This window comes from Amblyomma americanum, chromosome 6 (assembly GCF_052857255.1).
Source record: "Amblyomma americanum isolate KBUSLIRL-KWMA chromosome 6, ASM5285725v1, whole genome shotgun sequence".
Classification (NCBI taxonomy): domain Eukaryota; kingdom Metazoa; phylum Arthropoda; class Arachnida; order Ixodida; family Ixodidae; genus Amblyomma; species Amblyomma americanum.
Window position 1 is genome coordinate 169,987,312 of NC_135502.1, and position 18,773 is coordinate 170,006,084.

Below are 18,773 nucleotides of genomic sequence, written 5' to 3' on the forward strand. Positions count from 1 at the left end.
GTTGACGCACTTCCCGGTTGTATTAACCACCATTTCTGCTCTAATGGTCGCCAAACTGCTAGTGTGAATGCATGCCGTTATATTAATGCACACTGCACAGACTTCATCTTTCCTCACCCTACAAACGAAGGTGAATTAACGATGCTTTTCAGAGAACTGAGCAACAGTGTTGCCTGTGATGTAGGTGACCAGCAGATCGGGCCCATGAAGTATGCCCTTGACCTACTTTCACCTGTTCTTGTTCATGCTTACAATATTTGTCTTTCATCAGGCCAATTTCCAAAAAGAATGCAGGTGGAAAAGGTGCTAGCCCTTTTCAAAAAAGCTGACAAAGCTCAAATTTCTAACTATAGGCCCATTTTCATACTTCCAATTTTTTCCAAAGGACTTTAGATTATCATTTTTTGTAGGCTATGTAGCTTTTTCGATAAGCATAAGTTAATAACCCCGCATCAACACGCCTTCCGCAAAGGCATGTCGACCGAACTGGCACTCCTTAAAAAGAAAGATCTAATCCTAAAGAACATTGAGGAACGCTTATTAACCTTAGGCGTTTTTGTCGACTTGTCCAAAGCCTGCGATTCCATTGACCATAAACTTCTGGCTTGCAAATTGTCTTACTATGGCATTCGTGGCATCGCCCTCAACTTAATTGAATCATACCTAAGTCATAGAAGGCAAGTTGTGCATGTGAATGGCATACCATCCAACGTCTTTCCTGTTGTTGTAGGTGCCCCGCAAGGAAGCATTTTCGGTCCTCTATTGTTTAACATTTTCGTTAACGATCTCACTGACATTGATTAGAGTACGACTTTAATTACGTATGCTGATGATACCACACCTCTCTTCTCGTCCACATCTCCAGATGACCTAACCCCTACACGTTAACCACGTGCTTTCTAAGTTACATCTGTGGTCTATTGAAAACGACCTGTTAATAAACACCGTTAAAACTAAAGCCTTACTCTTCCAACCGAAAAACATGAACACTGCGTTACCTGGTGATATACTACTAAATAAATTTAAAATCGAAGTTGTACGAACATTCATATGTTTGGACGTGCACTTTGATCATAATACGTCCTCGCACTCTCATATAAATTTTCTCACCGGTAAACTGTCTCAGGTGCTGGGTTTAGTCCGTTATGTCAGATGTCTTCCCTTACTATATAACGCACTTTTGCTCAGTCATCTAATTACTGCTGTCTTGTATGGGGGACAGCAACTTGCACAAAGATTCACAGACTGCTTGTCATCCCAGAAAAAATTTCTCCCCGTTGCTGTGGCCACGGGGACTGCTGTGGCCACGGAGCCGAGGATCTTTTGCTCTGTTAATGGGCGAAGATCGAGGCGGTCCAGGGCACAACACAGTGTATGTCTTGCACTCGCAAATGCAGGGCACTCACAGAGAAGATGAGCGATGGTCTCCTCACGGAAGTAGTAAGGGAATATATCTAATCAAGCAGGTAATGTCCACAGATCCGGACCTGGTGAGTGAAACAACTAGGCAAATAAGAATGGGTTGAGTCGCATCTGGCAGGCATTTTTATGTGATGAAGAGGCAGTTTACCAGTATCATTGAAGAGGAAAGTATATACACAAGTATATACAGAGGCAAGTACTAAGCGATTTGTAGGGGTCCGCCATGCCCGTTGACGGACCCTCCAGCGCCGTCTCTGCGCTGTCACTTCGCCTTCCCAGTTCTCGGCTGCCGGTCCTCAGCCCTGGCTCACCCAGGTAAACAGCTAGTTCACTATGAACCACATAACCTCCCAGACGCAGAAGTATCTTCACGTCGCTGGCGTCGCTACCACCTGAGCTTGCCGCCAAGTCCGAGATCTCGTCATAACTCCGCCCGTCTCGGCCCCGTTTGACACGTTGCCTGCGGAGCTCATCAGGCGAACAGTCCGTTTCGGAACATTGTCGCCTGCAGCAGCTCATCTCCTTCTCCGAAGAACTGGGGGAGCGCAAACCTACACACTCAGAAGCAGAAAGTATCGTTCCAGGTCCCAGATTTACCGAACTCCTTCACTAGCGGACGGGGGGACTTACTGTAGCAGCAGCAGCGGCCCTGCAGCACGAGCGGCACCAGCCGCCGAAGTGGAGCCGAATTGAGCTCACTCCTGTTGTCGGTGTAACGCGCCGTTCGGCTCATTCTGGGTCAAGACATCTTATGCTTTAGCACTTCAGTAGTAAATCAGCCTTTAATTTAAAAAGGGTAGAAACCTTTAAAGGTACGCTGAGTTCATTTACTGATTTTCGATTTCAACCGGACAAGCTACGCGTTCCACGGCTTGATGCTCGTTGAGTACGAGTGCCAGAGGGTTACAAGTGATAATGAACAAAATGCGGGTGCCAGGATAGTGCTGAGACAAAAGGACCGTTGGTTTAAGCAGTGCATATGCACCGTCTTTACCCAAAGTAACCAGGTTGCATGGTCCTGCTTCTCACTATAGTACAGTGGAGGCCTTACAGCCTCCCTAAAGAAGGAGAGATTTTTGTAGGGGGGGGGGGGGGGGGGCAACGGCTCTCCTCGTCTTATGGAGAGTTAGAGCTTAAGGGTGGCATATAGGCTTTCGGCTAGGAAGCAATCCATACAGCCTGGTTACTTTTGGCAAGGACAACGTTTTTGTGCACTGCTCCTCTACTTTGGACACACACCGGGTGTATACAGAGGCGCTCCATGTTCTCGTCAAGCTTTACCTACTGGCATATACAGCCTTCTACTCAGGTGCCGTGACCACCTTATCAGAGCCGTTACTCGCTTAAGGAGGTTTTTCACGGTAGGTAAGGAGACCAACAAAAGTTGTTACCGTAACAAACCACCGACGGCGTCAGGAAAAATAATTACGCTCTATTTGAGCGACTCTTCCATCGCTGCCACTGTCATGCGAACAACCTTATCCGAGCCTCTCGGGGTTCTGCCCATATTTCTGCTGCGGTCATTTTTTCTTTCGTTTCAATTCAAAAACTTCGCTCTTGTGACGGCGCTTGCTGCTTTCAAAGTTCTTTGCTTGAGTTAGAGTGAGCAGTGCGTCGCAACTGAGAAATGCACTCGCATTTATCCGCACCAAATAAAGCTATTCCGACATGAAGGCGACATGACACAGAAGGCCTGGCTCCACTTTCCTAAACGAGGCAAATCCATGTCAGCGTTGCTCGCCTCCTCTTGCTTTGGCTGCTTTTTTAGTTTATTTAGTTCGTGACCGAGCATTCGACCGTTCAGGAATACACTTCTGCTTACCTTGTCTTGTGGCCCGGTCACCTAACTTCTACACTACAAAACTTTAAAGACTATATTGTACGCGTTCATTGCTGGCACTTCAACTGTTATTGCTAATAAATAAGCGAAGATAGGCTAGATGTGACGTCTGATCGCCCAAGGAGGCCACATATAGCAGTAAGAAAAAAAAAACGGTACTTCTACCACGGCCAATATTATTCATCGAAAAAAGCCGATAATTGAGTTGTGACATAGACAGCGAAATAAGTCCGCTGAATATTCAGCAAATATAAATCCAAAAGTCCAACCCCTGCCTGGGGGTGGGGGAATGTGGATGCTAACGAAAAGGGTTCAAAAAACTGAGGACAGCACAACGAGTTATGGAAAGGATAAATGATAGGTCGAACATTAAGAGTCAGGAGTAGGGCAGAACTGTTCCGGGAACAAACGCGATTTAATGATATCGTAGCCAAAATCCAGAAGAACAAGTTGGCTCGGGCAGGGAATGTAATGCGAAGGGAAGATAACTGATGGTCGAGTAATGGACTCGATTCCAGGGAAGGCAATCGCAGCAGGGGGCGTCGAGAGTAAGGACGGCGGATGAAAAGTTTTCTGGGATTAGGCGGCCTCGGCTGCCACAGGACCGAGTGAACTGGAGGGAGAGGGTCCAGACCTTTGTCCTGCTGTGGACAAAGTTACGCAGATATCGATGATTTCATTACCAAGAAGCATCGCGTGTGTGTAACTCCGCCACCTTTTTCATTGAGAAATAGGAGATTACGTTTCTGGGCAATGTTTCGTTTGCTTTGTCCCGCCTTTGCACGACGGAAGCTGGCGTCGTAATGCGTGGTAAGGTCCGTATTGTATTTGTCGCCTCTTCAGTAGTGCTGATGTATCCACTTCCGCTCTGTCGCGTACAGAATTGTGTGGATTCAGTCATTTTTCTTTAGCGCTCAGTCGTGGTGACGTCTCTCTTTATAAATGTTGCCCCTGTGTTAAGATTTTGAGCCAAGGTCAAAATCAAGAATCAAAACAGGAACGCCGCTCAACGATGCATGTGCCTTCGCGTGTAAAGCGCCGCTTGCCGGTGCAAAGCTTACACCGCTTTTGCCCCAACAGGAGGAACCGACGGGGCGCGCGTAGCTCCACATGCAACACAGCGCAACGGCTGGCGCCATCTACGTCGCGGCGCTCGAACCTGGCGGCCGCATGGCAACGAAACACACAAACCCACGCAAGGGTTGGCGCGAAAGGAAAGAGGCCCCATAGTAGCGGCGTAAGGGAACCAGACCGCGGGAATATTTAAAATTGCGTGCATTGTTCTGGCGTCATCCAGCGGTGTTCGCTCTTAGCAGCCAGGTGAGCTCAGGACAGGATGGGGGGGGGGGGGGGGGGGGGGGAGGGTTGCGTGCCAGTTCCTCTTTGCTCGCATATGTCACACCTTGGCAACGTGGGCCACAGCATGGATGCAGGCAGAACAGACTGTCGATGGCGAATGTCCGGACCCCGTAGAGTATCTGTTACGGGTCCAATTGGACTTACCTTTGGAAATGTGGCGGAGGGTTTGAAGCATGCTTCACTTCCGCCACTGGTTGGCCCGATATTGCACTACCTCCGGGATCGGCCTTGTCTTTAGCGCGTCTGTACTATCCTGTCTTTGTATCCCATCTTTGAACTCTCCTACTATCTGCACGTGGTAGCGATTGCGGCTCGGCTTGAGCCAGTGGGCAGGCCTGTGCACTTTCCTTTTCTTTCTTCCTGGCAACAACAGACAGACAGACAGAACAGTAGCCCGGTGGGCGTCATCAAATTGGAAGTGGCTGATTGCTTGCGGCGTCCTCTCCGTTCGCCTTTTCTTCGTCTCGTGGGCGACCTCTTTGAAGAGAGCAAAGAGGAGCACATCGATTACTGCGCTTACGTATTTTGTGGGCTTTACGCACGTCAGTGGATTCGCCACTTGCGACAAGCGTGGTCGCTTCTTATCGTACAGTCGTCCGCAGAGCTGTCTACAGCGCTCGAACCCCGTGCCGTCTGCGCTTCGCCGCGCGAACAGCGACGTCTAGCGGCAGCGCCTGGTTCCAGGCAGCGCATATCTGATGCTGAAACATGGGGGGAAAAAATTCAGAGGAGAAGCTATCACGGGACATTTTTTGAAGCCGGAAACGAGCTCGGGGCCTTGTGGTCGGAGCTCGCTCTTGTTTGCTTCCCTCCACGCGCGCGTTTCAAACCCAGCGAAGGAGCCGGCCTAAAGGGACTCCAGTTCGAGTAGCGCTTGGTTTCTGGCCGTTGCTCATGTACGGGAGACCTCGGAAATATTGGCGCGAGACACTCGGCTGCTTCCAGTTATTGCCATCTGCCGCGTCGTCTCCGCGCCATCCCCGCTCTCTCGTTCGAACAAAACAGTCCGGTCTTGCATGGCCATAGTCCAGTAGCATTCGGCGAAGGCACTTATCGTGTATGCGGTAAGCGCGGGAAGGAACTTTCACTTATTGAGGTGGCCCACCATGATACGCAGTGTCTTTCGCCGCTTTTGCATGCGTCGTTTGGCGACGGCGGAGGTATGTGTCCCTGGGCTCCTTGCAGGCTGCAGTTGGCGAAATATACTGGTATACTTACATCCGGCTCATCCTAGTCTCGTGTCAATCGCAGCGCTAGAAGGTCAATTTCACCAGATGAGGTAGAGTGCACAAATTTTTGTTGACTGAAATCGTGTATAAACACAAAGCTGCTGCCAAAATACAGCAGAAGAAAAGAAAATCAAATCTAGCATACACTTCGCAGAGCACGCTTGTTTGTCTTCTCTCTTTTTTTTGTGATATAAACCGTTACACATACTGCCACTGAAACAGAACTTGTTACTTACTGCCATGCATCATCTTTCATTCCTTTTTTTATGCTGTCTTAGATCGCACTGCGCTTTTATGATTCTTCTGAACCAACTATCCCATCTTAATGCGTGTAAAGTTTTAATATATGGCTACCCTGAAAGCTTTCCGTGTCCAGCACAAGGCTTACATTGATATGGCCCTCTGCAGCTCTTTGCATTTGAGCGCATTAAAATTTTCCAGCTGTCAAATGTGTTCATGAGGTTGGGAAAAAATATTTCTTTGCTAGAATGAATTTAGAGTTTCATGCATGAAATCCCTGATCAAGGTTCTTGATGTAGGGTTGTTTGCATGCTATGCTCGCGTAAAAGTGGCCCACATACTGGCCACACTTTTTTCACGCTCGCTGGTGAATAGCAGAACCCTTTCAGTTTTATGCTGACTGAGTGTGCACGTGTCTGCTCTTGGCTGGGTCGTGAACAATGCTGCCATGCATGGTCCCACCCCAGCAGCCTGCTTTTTAACGCCGCTCTTTTTGTTCAATGTTGCAATCTGCCTCCGTTGCGCATGTTTGGGCAGCTGGCTGGGTTAACAGTGACTTCTGCTGCAGCAGTGCGGACAAGAAAAATCCCGCAGTATTTTGTTTTTGATCTTGAATACTGTATTTATCTTCTAGCATGTGTTCATGCGGCTGGCTGTGCCAGGAATGATTTCTCATAGAGCAGTCAGGATGGGAAAATATACAAAAAAGTTTGAGTTCTTGACCCTGAATCCAAAATGTAGTATCATAACGTGCTCATAATGGTGTTCCTGCCAACAATGACTTTTGATTCACAACTCCAAGAGCCATTCATATAGATGACAAAAGGGAGAGGCCCGACAGTGCCTATAGTAGCACGGCAGGGGAGGATATAAGGCGGTTGGGGTATCACCCCCCTCCCAAAGCCTGAAATATTACACAAGAAAGCCATGCTGAACCCCTTTTTCTCAATGAAAAAAAGTAAAAAGAAATGCATGTTTAAAATGGAACCAACCCGTTTAAGAATGGTCCATAAATCCACGCTTTGTAGCACTGCAACATAGCATATTTCACATCCACAGATCAAGTTTGGTGCACAGTATATATGACTGTAGCTTTTCAGACTGCTTCTAGAAGTTTAGGAGTACTCAGTGCCTGCAGTATAAGTTCCACAGTGTTGTGCATTATTTTAATGCTGTGTTTCACGTTTAAGGCACAGAGCAGCAGCTGTGCGTACCAATTTTCTCTACGTGGTGCAATGCTAGCTTTTACTGTGACTGAATTTACAAGTAAAGTGACTAGTGTATGTTACTTTACTTGTGATCGGCAATACAGACAAAGTGAATTTATTGTACGCAATGAATGCATCGAATTACTTTCATTCAACATAACCGCAGGCATCATCGAAATTCGATGCACATCTGGATTCCCATTTCACTAATAATTAGCCGCCGCGGTGGCTGAGTGGTTATGGCGCTCGGTTGCTGGGCCTAAAGACGCGGGTTCGATCCCGGCCGCGGCTGTCGAATTTCGATGGAGGCGAAATTCTAGAGGTCTGTGTACTGTGCGATGTCAGTGCACGTTAAAGAACTCCAGGTGGTCGAAATTTCCGGAGCCCTTCACTACTTCGTCTCTCATAGCTTGAGTCGCTTTGGGACGGTAAATCCCTTTAAACCAAACCAAACCATTTCACTAATTACTTTTTTATCACAAGTAACACCATCACCGAACATGGATACATTAAACACGTGGGAGAAAAGGCCTCCATTTTACGTTAGAGCTTCGCCTTTTTCGCCCTTCTTGTGCATGACCTCAGCCAGGAAAGCAATTGCAAAACCTGCTACAGGAAACAGGTGTAAAAATAGCGCGCAACCAAAAATACGCAATTGACGTAGATATCAACGCATACAATTGAGCCCAGGACGGACCCGATATGGGTCCGTGGCGCTGTGCTAACTTTAATAAAATCCTATTTGTCGCACGGAGCTCAGTACGTAGATGTAAATAAGGCAACTTCTTTTTCTCTCTCTATCACATCCGGAGAGCTCCAAAGAAGCATACTTGGACCATCATTATTATTTTTTTTTTTGAAGTGATGTTTATTGCCGCAGGGCATAAAAACTATGAAGTGAGAGATGAGTAAGCTGCTTAAATAAATGAAAAAAGGTGGGCTGATTTGATGAAATCAAGAAGTGAACGATAATATGGACCCTGTGTCCAGGAAATATAGGAATCCGGATTGTTCGGTGAGAGTCCTACTGCCGCCAGGTGCCGAATTCTCGTTGGCTTCAGCGCCGGGCAGTCCCACAACAGGTGGTGGATATCCGCCTCCCAGTCTCTGTTCTTGCAGACTGGACACCCGGGGCGGGGATATAAATCTTTGAAATGCTGCCACTCGCGTGTCACAGCTGGCGTTAGGGCAACCCCGACCCGTATCCTCCGAAGCGCAACCTCCTCTGCACGGGTAAGACCACGGGGGAGGGTTAACGCACACGGAGGGATTAGAGCACGTGTGCGGCGCCGGAGGTGTTCCTTTCCTGTTAAAAGGAGGGTTGTGTCATCCAGATTGAGGACTCGATGCAAAGACAAGGTTGGATCATCATTAGTTTTAATTTACATAGATGATATCTTCTACAGCTCGAGTAACCCTCACTTTATGTGAAATGTTGATGACTCCTCTTTTTTGTCACAGGTTCTTCAGAAGCAGACGTGGAAAAACAAACTATGTTCTTGTTCAACTTAATTTATGAGCAGAAGCAAATCATCTGCGCATAAATCCAGTAAAGATTAAGATTATATTGTAGCACCCCAAGGGAAAAAGAAAATATGAAGACCAATTGAAGTCGCATGCAATTATCAGCCTATAGAGCTCGTTGAGTGGGTAAGAACACTGGGAGTTACCTTTTCTAACAAATTAACGTGGAATACTAATGTAGAGTACCCTATTTCCAAGGTCACTTCAGCTGTCGGTATACTTGCGCGGTTTAGAACAGGGCCGTGAGAAAACCGCCTTTGTCGTCCCGGATGACCTGCACCAACTTAAAGTCATACTCTTCGGCCTCTGCAATGCCCCTGCGACCTTCGAGAGCACGACGGACTCCCATCCGCGCGGCGTCAAGTGGACGACGTGCCTCGGCTGCTTGAATAATGTGATCGCTTTTTCGTCCACATTCCAAAGCACCGCCTTTCAGCGATCCGTGCCGTCTTCCGCCGCGCCGTTCTTCAGCTGAACTCGAAGAAAAGTGCCTTCGGCCGCCGTCAGCTCAAGGTCCTCGGTCACTTGGTCGATTCTACCGGAGTCCAACTCACCCCGATAAAGTCCGGGCCGTGAGCTCCTTTATTACGCTGCGTTCCTCCGGTGATGTGAGTAGCTTCCTCGGGCTCAGCTCACACTTCCGCCGGTACATCAAGAACTGTAGCAAAGCTTGTTGTTTGGGCTAGTTCATGTGTTACTTAGGGCCCTGTCACACTAGCCCGACACGACGCCGACCCGACAAAGACACGAAAGATCGGCCAACCCGGCCGGCAGACCTTGTCTGTGGCAGACCAAGCTGTCACAGTAGGCCGACAACGACACCAACGCGTCCGACGGCCAGATGTCTTCGTAGTGTGACATGCTTTGACGCCTGCGACGCCGACAAAACCAGTCTGCCGACCGTGTCGTCGCGAGATCGGTCGCCGAGCAAAAACATTCACCAGACACGAACACGATTCCGCTATAGTACTGTTTGTTTACGTTCATAACAAGCTCTGGGATTGATGAATGTCCAAAAAGGTGTCATTACTGAGGATCGTTGGCCAATGCCAAGGAAGGTGCTGGTTGAAGTGACAACCACGATACAAGCAAATTTCATCCTATAGCCGCCTGCTGCTGCTGCTGCAGCTGCTTCTGCTAGATCCGCTGCTGAAGCCATCGCGGGAACTGAGCATAACTTTATTTTATTATGGGATAGGTTGGCAGTAAAGGGGTGATTAGAGAAGTTCTTTTATTACGTCGCTGGCTAGTTCCAAAGCGCCCTAAGCTGCGGCATCGATGCGAAACCAGCTAGGCTTAGCGACGAGCACGGCAGCCGGGAAGCAGCGCAGTTCGTCGCACTGGCGCTCCCGCAGGCGGCGTCGTTGCCGAAAGCGCGGCTGTTGCGCAGGCATGCTGTCGTGGCTCGAATATAGCAGGCGGCCTTTCTGATAGCATGGCTGTTTTGTCTTTTTTTGGTGCGAACGTGAAGTGAACCGAGCCTGCTCGCCGGCAGGCCAGCCTGGATACCGTCCGCGCTGTAATAAAAATCAGCTTAAAAATCAGCTTTTTGACGTAAGCAATAAACGCTGAGAAAGAAAAATGTGACAAATTTATCATTTCTGAGAATCGTTGATGAACACCGAGTTGCTGGTAAAAGCAACAACTTTGATACGAGCAAAATTTCTCGCCATCATCGCCTCGCAAGCTGCCGCTGGCCCGCCGTTGCGGTCCGGCTCGCCTGTCGCCCGCAGCAGCCGAAGGTGTCGCGGAAATTGACTATAATTTTAGTTTATGGTGCGATTATACTGTTAACAGCAAGGAGATATCAAGAGATATTATAGTGCAGGCTACTTGCGAAGCGGCGTCCGCTGCACCAGGCAGCAGCGCAGTTCGTCGCCTGGCGCGACCGCGGGCGGTGCCGTTGCCGACAGCTCGCTACTAGCGCGAGCATGCTTTGTCGCTGCTCGTGTATAGCAGGCGGTCTTTGTGATAATATGGCTATTTTCTCTTTTCTGGTGCGAACTTCAACACCAAGCCAAGCAGTAATCAGGCCGCTTCGAGTGGCAAAGCGTACGCTTTGAACTCGAGTGCATGAGTCGAGCGGCGCAGCGATGCTTGCTGCTCTGTGTGTCCCTGCTGGCAGTGGGGCTGCAATTCGCAAGCAGCGACCGGTGCAGCGCGCCGGCCGAGTTTTCGCACATGGGTCGCCTACTTAACTTCTGTCGCGAGCGCCACACTGCGGAGTGCTTATCAGCACCTCTGAAGGCAGCGAATTGCTCTGTTCTCCATGGTGTCGTTCAATAAAGAAAGAAAGAAGTTCTCCATGGCGTCGTGGATATGGCAGTAGCTTCGCATTCCAGAGGTTCCTAGTTCGAATCCGTGTGGGCGAGATTTTTTTCCTTTTATTATTTTGCCCTTAAATAATCTCCCGTCTTGTTTACCCGCGAGCGACTGGAGTTATTTTTCGAGCCATGCCTTTCTGACCCAGCAATAAGTGCCGCTCAGTAGTGGGCTGCACTCAACCTAGGTTGAGTGCAACAATCACGATTGTTAATGAGTGTTTTACTATGGTGGTATTTATCTAAAAGAGTGAAAAATGAAGCGTCCCGGCCCATGAATTTCGCATAGCAGGAAATGACAAAAGAAGAGTGAGAACGAGAAAGGGTCAAGTCGGCGGGAGGTCTCGCACGCTGTCTCGCTAGTGTGACATGGGAGTTGGCGGACCATCGGCCGACTGCCGTCTTTTGGGAGACGTGGCGCCGACGCCGACAGTCGGGCGACTGTTTTAGTCGGCGCAGTGTGACATAGAGCCAGACATCACGACGACATGGTTTTGGCAGACCAAATCGGCAGACTGTTGGGCTAGTGTGACAGGCCCATTAGGTGTGAAAACGGCGCAGAGAAAAACACTGTTTAAACGAACGGCTGAGTGAGCTAGCACGCTCGAACCTTGAAAGGAACGACCGGGAGCAATCTTGTAATTGAGTGTCGCAAATTCGAAGGCTGCAAGTCATTCCTTAACAAGACTAAAACGATAGGAAGCTACAGAGACGCGCACACAAGAGAGATATTTGAAGAGCAGCGGATATATCAAGAAGACATGTGTGTCAGCACACCTTCGATATCGCTCAGAAAAGAAAAAAAAATGCAGCACCTTGGAGCCTAGGGGTGCTTTGTGTATTTTGTCTTATTTTTATTCCTTTGACCCGTCTCTTATAACCACTCTGTTATCCTCTCAAGAAATGGTTAGCGACGTGCCCCGTGCGCACTGTGTTAACAGTTGTACGCTCTTGTCACAGGCACAAACCGCTTGGCTGCACTCAGCGCCCGCACCGGACCAAGCCAGCTCTCCACGCCAGACTTCAGTTTGTTACGCCGGATTTTCCGCAAGTTGTACCAGGAGGCGTGACCGTCAGCTGCGCAGAACTACTGCGCTGCCCTACGCCAGTGCCAGGAGCTACAAAAGGAGCCACATCAGCGCAGCTAGCCTCACTTGGCAGCAGCGACGTGCCCCGTGCGCACTGTGTTAACAGTTGTACGCTCTTGTCACAGGCACAAACCGCTTGGCTGCACTCAGCGCCCGCACCGGACCAAGCCAGCTCTCCAGGCCGGACTTCAGTTTGTTACGCCGGATTTTCCGCAAGTTGTACCAGGAGGCGTGGCCGTCAGCTGCGCAGAACTACTGCGCTGCCCTACGCCAGTGCCAGGAGCTACAAAAGGAGCCACATCAGCGCAGCTAGCCTCACTTGGCAGCAGCGACGTGCCCCGTGCGCACTGTGTTAACAGTTGTACGCTCTTGTCACAGGCACAAACCGCTTGGCTGCACTCAGCGCCAGCACCGGACCAAGCCAGCTCTCCACGCCGGACTTGAGATTGTTACGCCGGATTTTCCGCAAGTTGTACCAGGAGGCGTGACCGTCAGCTGCGCAGAACTACTGCGCTGCCCTACGCCAGTGCCAGGAGCTACAAAAGGAGCCACATCAGCGCAGCTAGCCTCACTTGGCAGCAGCGACGTGCCCCGTGCGCACTGTGTTAACAGTTGTACGCTCTTGTCACAGGCACAAACCGCTTGGCTGCACTCAGCGCCCGCACCGGACCAAGCCAGCTCTCCAGGCCGGACTTCAGTTTGTTACGCCGGATTTTCCGCAAGTTGTACCAGGAGGCGTGGCCGTCAGCTGCGCAGAACTACTGCGCTGCCCTACGCCAGTGCCAGGAGCTACAAAAGGAGCCACATCAGCGCAGCTAGCCTCACTTGGCAGCAGCGACGTGCCCCGTGCGCACTGTGTTAACAGTTGTACGCTCTTGTCACAGGCACAAACCGCTTGGCTGCACTCAGCGCCCGCACCGGACCAAGCCAGCTCTCCAGGCCGGACTTGAGATTGTTACGCCGGATTTTCCGCAAGTTGTACCAGGAGGCGTGGCCGTCAGCTGCGCAGAACTACTGCGCTGCCCTACGCCAGTGCCAGGAGCTACAAAAGGAGCCACATCAGCGCAGCTAGCCTCACTTGGCAGCAGCGACGTGCCCCGTGCGCACTGTGTTAACAGTTGTACGCTCTTGTCACAGGCACAAACCGCTTGGCTGCACTCAGCGCCAGCACCGGACCAAGCCAGCTCTCCACGCCGGACTTGAGATTGTTACGCCGGATTTTCCGCAAGTTGTACCAGGAGGCGTGACCGTCAGCTGCGCAGAACTACTGCGCTGCCCTACGCCAGTGCCAGGAGCTACAAAAGGAGCCACATCAGCGCAGCTAGCCTCACTTGGCAGCAGCGACGTGCCCCGTGCGCACTGTGTTAACAGTTGTACGCTCTTGTCACAGGCACAAACCGCTTGGCTGCACTCAGCGCCCGCACCGGACCAAGCCAGCTCTCCAGGCCGGACTTCAGTTTGTTACGCCGGATTTTCCGCAAGTTGTACCAGGAGGCGTGACCGTCAGCTGCGCAGAACTACTGCGCTGCCCTACGCCAGTGCCAGGAGCTACAAAAGGAGCCACATCAGCGCAGCTAGCCTCACTTGGCAGCAGCGACGTGCCCCGTGCGCACTGTGTTAACAGTTGTACGCTCTTGTCACAGGCACAAACCGCTTGGCTGCACTCAGCGCCAGCACCGGACCAAGCCAGCTCTCCACGCCGGACTTGAGATTGTTACGCCGGATTTTCCGCAAGTTGTACCAGGAGGCGTGGCCGTCAGCTGCGCAGAACTACTGCGCTGCCCTACGCCAGTGCCAGGAGCTACAAAAGGAGCCACATCAGCGCAGCTAGCCTCACTTGGCAGCAGCGACGTGCCCCGTGCGCACTGTGTTAACAGTTGTACGCTCTTGTCACAGGCACAAACCGCTTGGCTGCACTCAGCGCCAGCACCGGACCAAGCCAGCTCTCCACGCCGGACTTGAGATTGTTACGCCGGATTTTCCGCAAGTTGTACCAGGAGGCGTGACCGTCAGCTGCGCAGAACTACTGCGCTGCCCTACGCCAGTGCCAGGAGCTACAAAAGGAGCCACATCAGCGCAGCTAGCCTCACTTGGCAGCAGCGACGTGCCCCGTGCGCACTGTGTTAACAGTTGTACGCTCTTGTCACAGGCACAAACCGCTTGGCTGCACTCAGCGCCCGCACCGGACCAAGCCAGCTCTCCAGGCCGGACTTCAGTTTGTTACGCCGGATTTTCCGCAAGTTGTACCAGGAGGCGTGGCCGTCAGCTGCGCAGAACTACTGCGCTGCCCTACGCCAGTGCCAGGAGCTACAAAAGGAGCCACATCAGCGCAGCTAGCCTCACTTGGCAGCAGCGACGTGCCCCGTGCGCACTGTGTTAACAGTTGTACGCTCTTGTCACAGGCACAAACCGCTTGGCTGCACTCAGCGCCCGCACCGGACCAAGCCAGCTCTCCAGGCCGGACTTCAGTTTGTTACGCCGGATTTTCCGCAAGTTGTACCAGGAGGCGTGGCCGTCAGCTGCGCAGAACTACTGCGCTGCCCTACGCCAGTGCCAGGAGCTACAAAAGGAGCCACATCAGCGCAGCTAGCCTCACTTGGCAGCAGCGACGTGCCCCGTGCGCACTGTGTTAACAGTTGTACGCTCTTGTCACAGGCACAAACCGCTTGGCTGCACTCAGCGCCCGCACCGGACCAAGCCAGCTCTCCAGGCCGGACTTCAGTTTGTTACGCCGGATTTTCCGCAAGTTGTACCAGGAGGCGTGGCCGTCAGCTGCGCAGAACTACTGCGCTGCCCTACGCCAGTGCCAGGAGCTACAAAAGGAGCCACATCAGCGCAGCTAGCCTCACTTGGCAGCAGCGACGTGCCCCGTGCGCACTGTGTTAACAGTTGTACGCTCTTGTCACAGGCACAAACCGCTTGGCTGCACTCAGCGCCCGCACCGGACCAAGCCAGCTCTCCAGGCCGGACTTCAGTTTGTTACGCCGGATTTTCCGCAAGTTGTACCAGGAGGCGTGGCCGTCAGCTGCGCAGAACTACTGCGCTGCCCTACGCCAGTGCCAGGAGCTACAAAAGGAGCCACATCAGCGCAGCTAGCCTCACTTGGCAGCAGCGACGTGCCCCGTGCGCACTGTGTTAACAGTTGTACGCTCTTGTCACAGGCACAAACCGCTTGGCTGCACTCAGCGCCCGCACCGGACCAAGCCAGCTCTCCAGGCCGGACTTCAGTTTGTTACGCCGGATTTTCCGCAAGTTGTACCAGGAGGCGTGGCCGTCAGCTGCGCAGAACTACTGCGCTGCCCTACGCCAGTGCCAGGAGCTACAAAAGGAGCCACATCAGCGCAGCTAGCCTCACTTGGCAGCAGCGACGTGCCCCGTGCGCACTGTGTTAACAGTTGTACGCTCTTGTCACAGGCACAAACCGCTTGGCTGCACTCAGCGCCAGCACCGGACCAAGCCAGCTCTCCACGCCGGACTTGAGATTGTTACGCCGGATTTTCCGCAAGTTGTACCAGGAGGCGTGACCGTCAGCTGCGCAGAACTACTGCGCTGCCCTACGCCAGTGCCAGGAGCTACAAAAGGAGCCACATCAGCGCAGCTAGCCTCACTTGGCAGCAGCGACGTGCCCCGTGCGCACTGTGTTAACAGTTGTACGCTCTTGTCACAGGCACAAACCGCTTGGCTGCACTCAGCGCCCGCACCGGACCAAGCCAGCTCTCCACGCCGGACTTCAGATTGTTACGCCGGATTTTCCGCAAGTTGTACCAGGAGGCGTGACCGTCATCTGCGCAGAACTACTGCGCTGCCCTACGCCAGTGCCAGGAGCTACAAAAGGAGCCACATCAACGCAGCTAGCCTCACTTGGCAGCAGCGACGTGCCCCGTGCGCACTGTGTTAACAGTTGTACGCTCTTGTCACAGGTTAGTGTTATCGCCGTATCAATTCCTTGACTTATCTTCTGTATTGTGTGTCGTCGCTGCTGCCTGATTTTGTACTTGTGCTTGTGTGTTGTCTCAAGCTGCAGTGCTTTATTATCTTGTTGCACCCGAAAGGCTGCTTGCTTTCAAATCTCTAAAGAGTTAAATAAGCTGAAGGAAGAAATGAGGGCTGAATTAGTTAAACTTAAAGACGAAGTAAAACTTGAACTGAAGGCCTTTCGAGAGGCTATGGAAAGAGATTTGCGAAACGAAATTCGTGAGCTAAAAACCGAGCAAAAAAGCTTGACCGAGAGCCTTGAGTTCGCGCATGGGACAATAGAGGACATCAAAAAACAACTGGATGATGAGGTTTCCAAAAACGTGCAACTATCAACTGATAATGAGGCGCTGTGTGCCAGATGCGCATCTCTCGAAAGTAAATTGCAAAATGCAGAAAGCAGGCTTACTCATGCTGAACAATATTCAAGGAAGTGTAACATTGAAATACAAGGAATAGCAGAGACTGAAGGCGAATCCCTGAGTGACATTCTGTCTAAAATTGGCAACACCATCTCAGAACCGATAGAAGAAGCTGACATTGAAGTCTGCCATCGCGTGCCGACGCGAACTGCTGGGAAATCGCACATCCTCGTCCAATTCAAATCCCGCAGGAAGCGAGACATTGTCCTGACGAAGGCGAAAAAAACACGGCTTACAAGCAAAGACATCGGCCTAGACAAATCAGATGCAATATATGTTAATGAGCACCTCTGTCCCGCATTGAAGAAACTACTTGCAATGGCTGTGAAAAAAAAAATATGAGTAACTGGAAATCGGTGTGGTCCTACAACGGGAAAATCTTTGCCAAGCAGGCAGATAACACGCCCACTGTGCATGTGACAGGTGAGGACGTTGTCGACGAGATTTTTTCTACTCAAGCGGGCAACACAGCTCGTGATGCCGATAACGTGTGATTGCCGACATCGTGCTCATCTGGCTATCTGCTTCGTGTTTTCAAGCATTGAAAGATGGATTATCAGGAGCTTACTCTGCCATCTGATGTGAAGTTTGATTATTTATCATGCGAATCAGTTATGCATATCAATGCACGTTCAGTGAAACGTAAAGAAGATGACATTGTCCTTTTATTACAGCAATTTTGCTGTCAATTTTCTGTCCTAATGCTGTCGGAAACTTGGTATACAAACAGCAGCAAAATGTTGGAACTAGATGGTTACAAAAACTTCTTTCTTAATCGTAAAAACAGCAGGAGTGGTGGCGTCGCAATTCTAGTTGCAAAGCACAAGAAGTGTGAAATTTTGCCGGAATTCAGTAAGACCACTGTGGATTATGAAATCTTAACGCTGAAAAATAAACAAGAAATAATTTCTGTCTTGTATCGTCCACCAACTAGGAATGTTGCACGCTTCTTAGAATTTTATGAAGACTTCTTGGAATTTATTTGTAAAAACAACCTTAGGCTCATCAGTGGTGGTGATTTTAACATAAACATGTTAGAGGAAAATAACTGTGTCCGTGACTTTAGCACAAAACTGGTTTCATCTGGTTTCATAAATGTGATTAAAACACCAACTCGAATTACATGTTCTACATCATCCATGCTCGATCTCATTGTTACGAATCTTGACACTGAAATTTACAATGCAGGCACAGTTGCCTGCGACGTTAGTGATCACTGTCCTACTTTCTTAACATATCGCATTGATTCACTGGACAGGAATGTGAAAAGGGAAACATTTTTTGTTCAGCGCATTACCGAAGGAAAGCTAATCTCGTTCAAGAATGAAATCATGAACCAAGATTGGTCTGCCGTGCTAAAAAATGTGGATGCGAATGACGCGTATAACGAATTCATAAATCGTTTTGTGTGCATCTATGCTAAACATTTCCCTTTCCAAACTATCGTGCCAACAAAAAAGATTAAGAAACCATGGGTCACTCGAGAACACTTACAAATGATCAAAAATAAAAATCGTCACTTTCAATCTTTCTTGCGTACACGTTCAAAAGAAACTCTAAAGGAGTTTAAAATATTGCGGAATAAGCTAAACGCTGTGCTTCGGAGAGCCAAATCATTATACTATGAGCAGTTATTTGCAGACTGCGCTCGACAACGCCCGGATGCTGTATGGAAAGCAATAAACACTGTTTTGGGTCGTAAAAGTAAAAGTTCCCTTCCGGATGTTTTAACACATGAAGGTGGTGAATTGAGCGGTAAAGCGCTTGCGGATTACCTTAACAATCATTTTGTGAGTATTGCAAATCCTTGTGACTATCCTCCAGATACAACTGGAATCTCCACTAGTACAATGAAAACAATATACCTTCAGCCTACTGATGAGCAGGAGATTTATAACACTTTCATGTTGCTCCGAAACAGTAAGGCGCTTGATATTGAAAACATTCAAATCATGCCGATAAAGTATGTATTGACCTTACTTACATCCATGCTTGCTTACATATTTAATTTAATACTGGATTCGGGCGTCTTTCCTGAAAAAATGAAATGTGCCAGGGTTTCTGTAATCTTCAAGGGCGACGACCCAAACTTGGCAACAAACTATCGCCCAATTTCAGTCCTCCCTGTATTTTCTAAGGCACTAG

The 18,773-nt window shown here is 50.1% G+C and overlaps 1 protein-coding gene and 1 pseudogene across 1 annotated transcript in view; one reads left to right on the forward strand and one right to left on the reverse strand.

Moving 5' to 3' along the window:
* Positions 1-18,773, reverse strand: part of nab (NGFI-A-binding protein homolog) — an 867,324-nt gene that overhangs the window by 470,186 nt on the left and 378,365 nt on the right. The gene's annotated exons all lie outside the window — the stretch shown is intronic.
* On the forward strand, positions 4,719-4,857 carry LOC144095762 (U2 spliceosomal RNA; annotated as a pseudogene).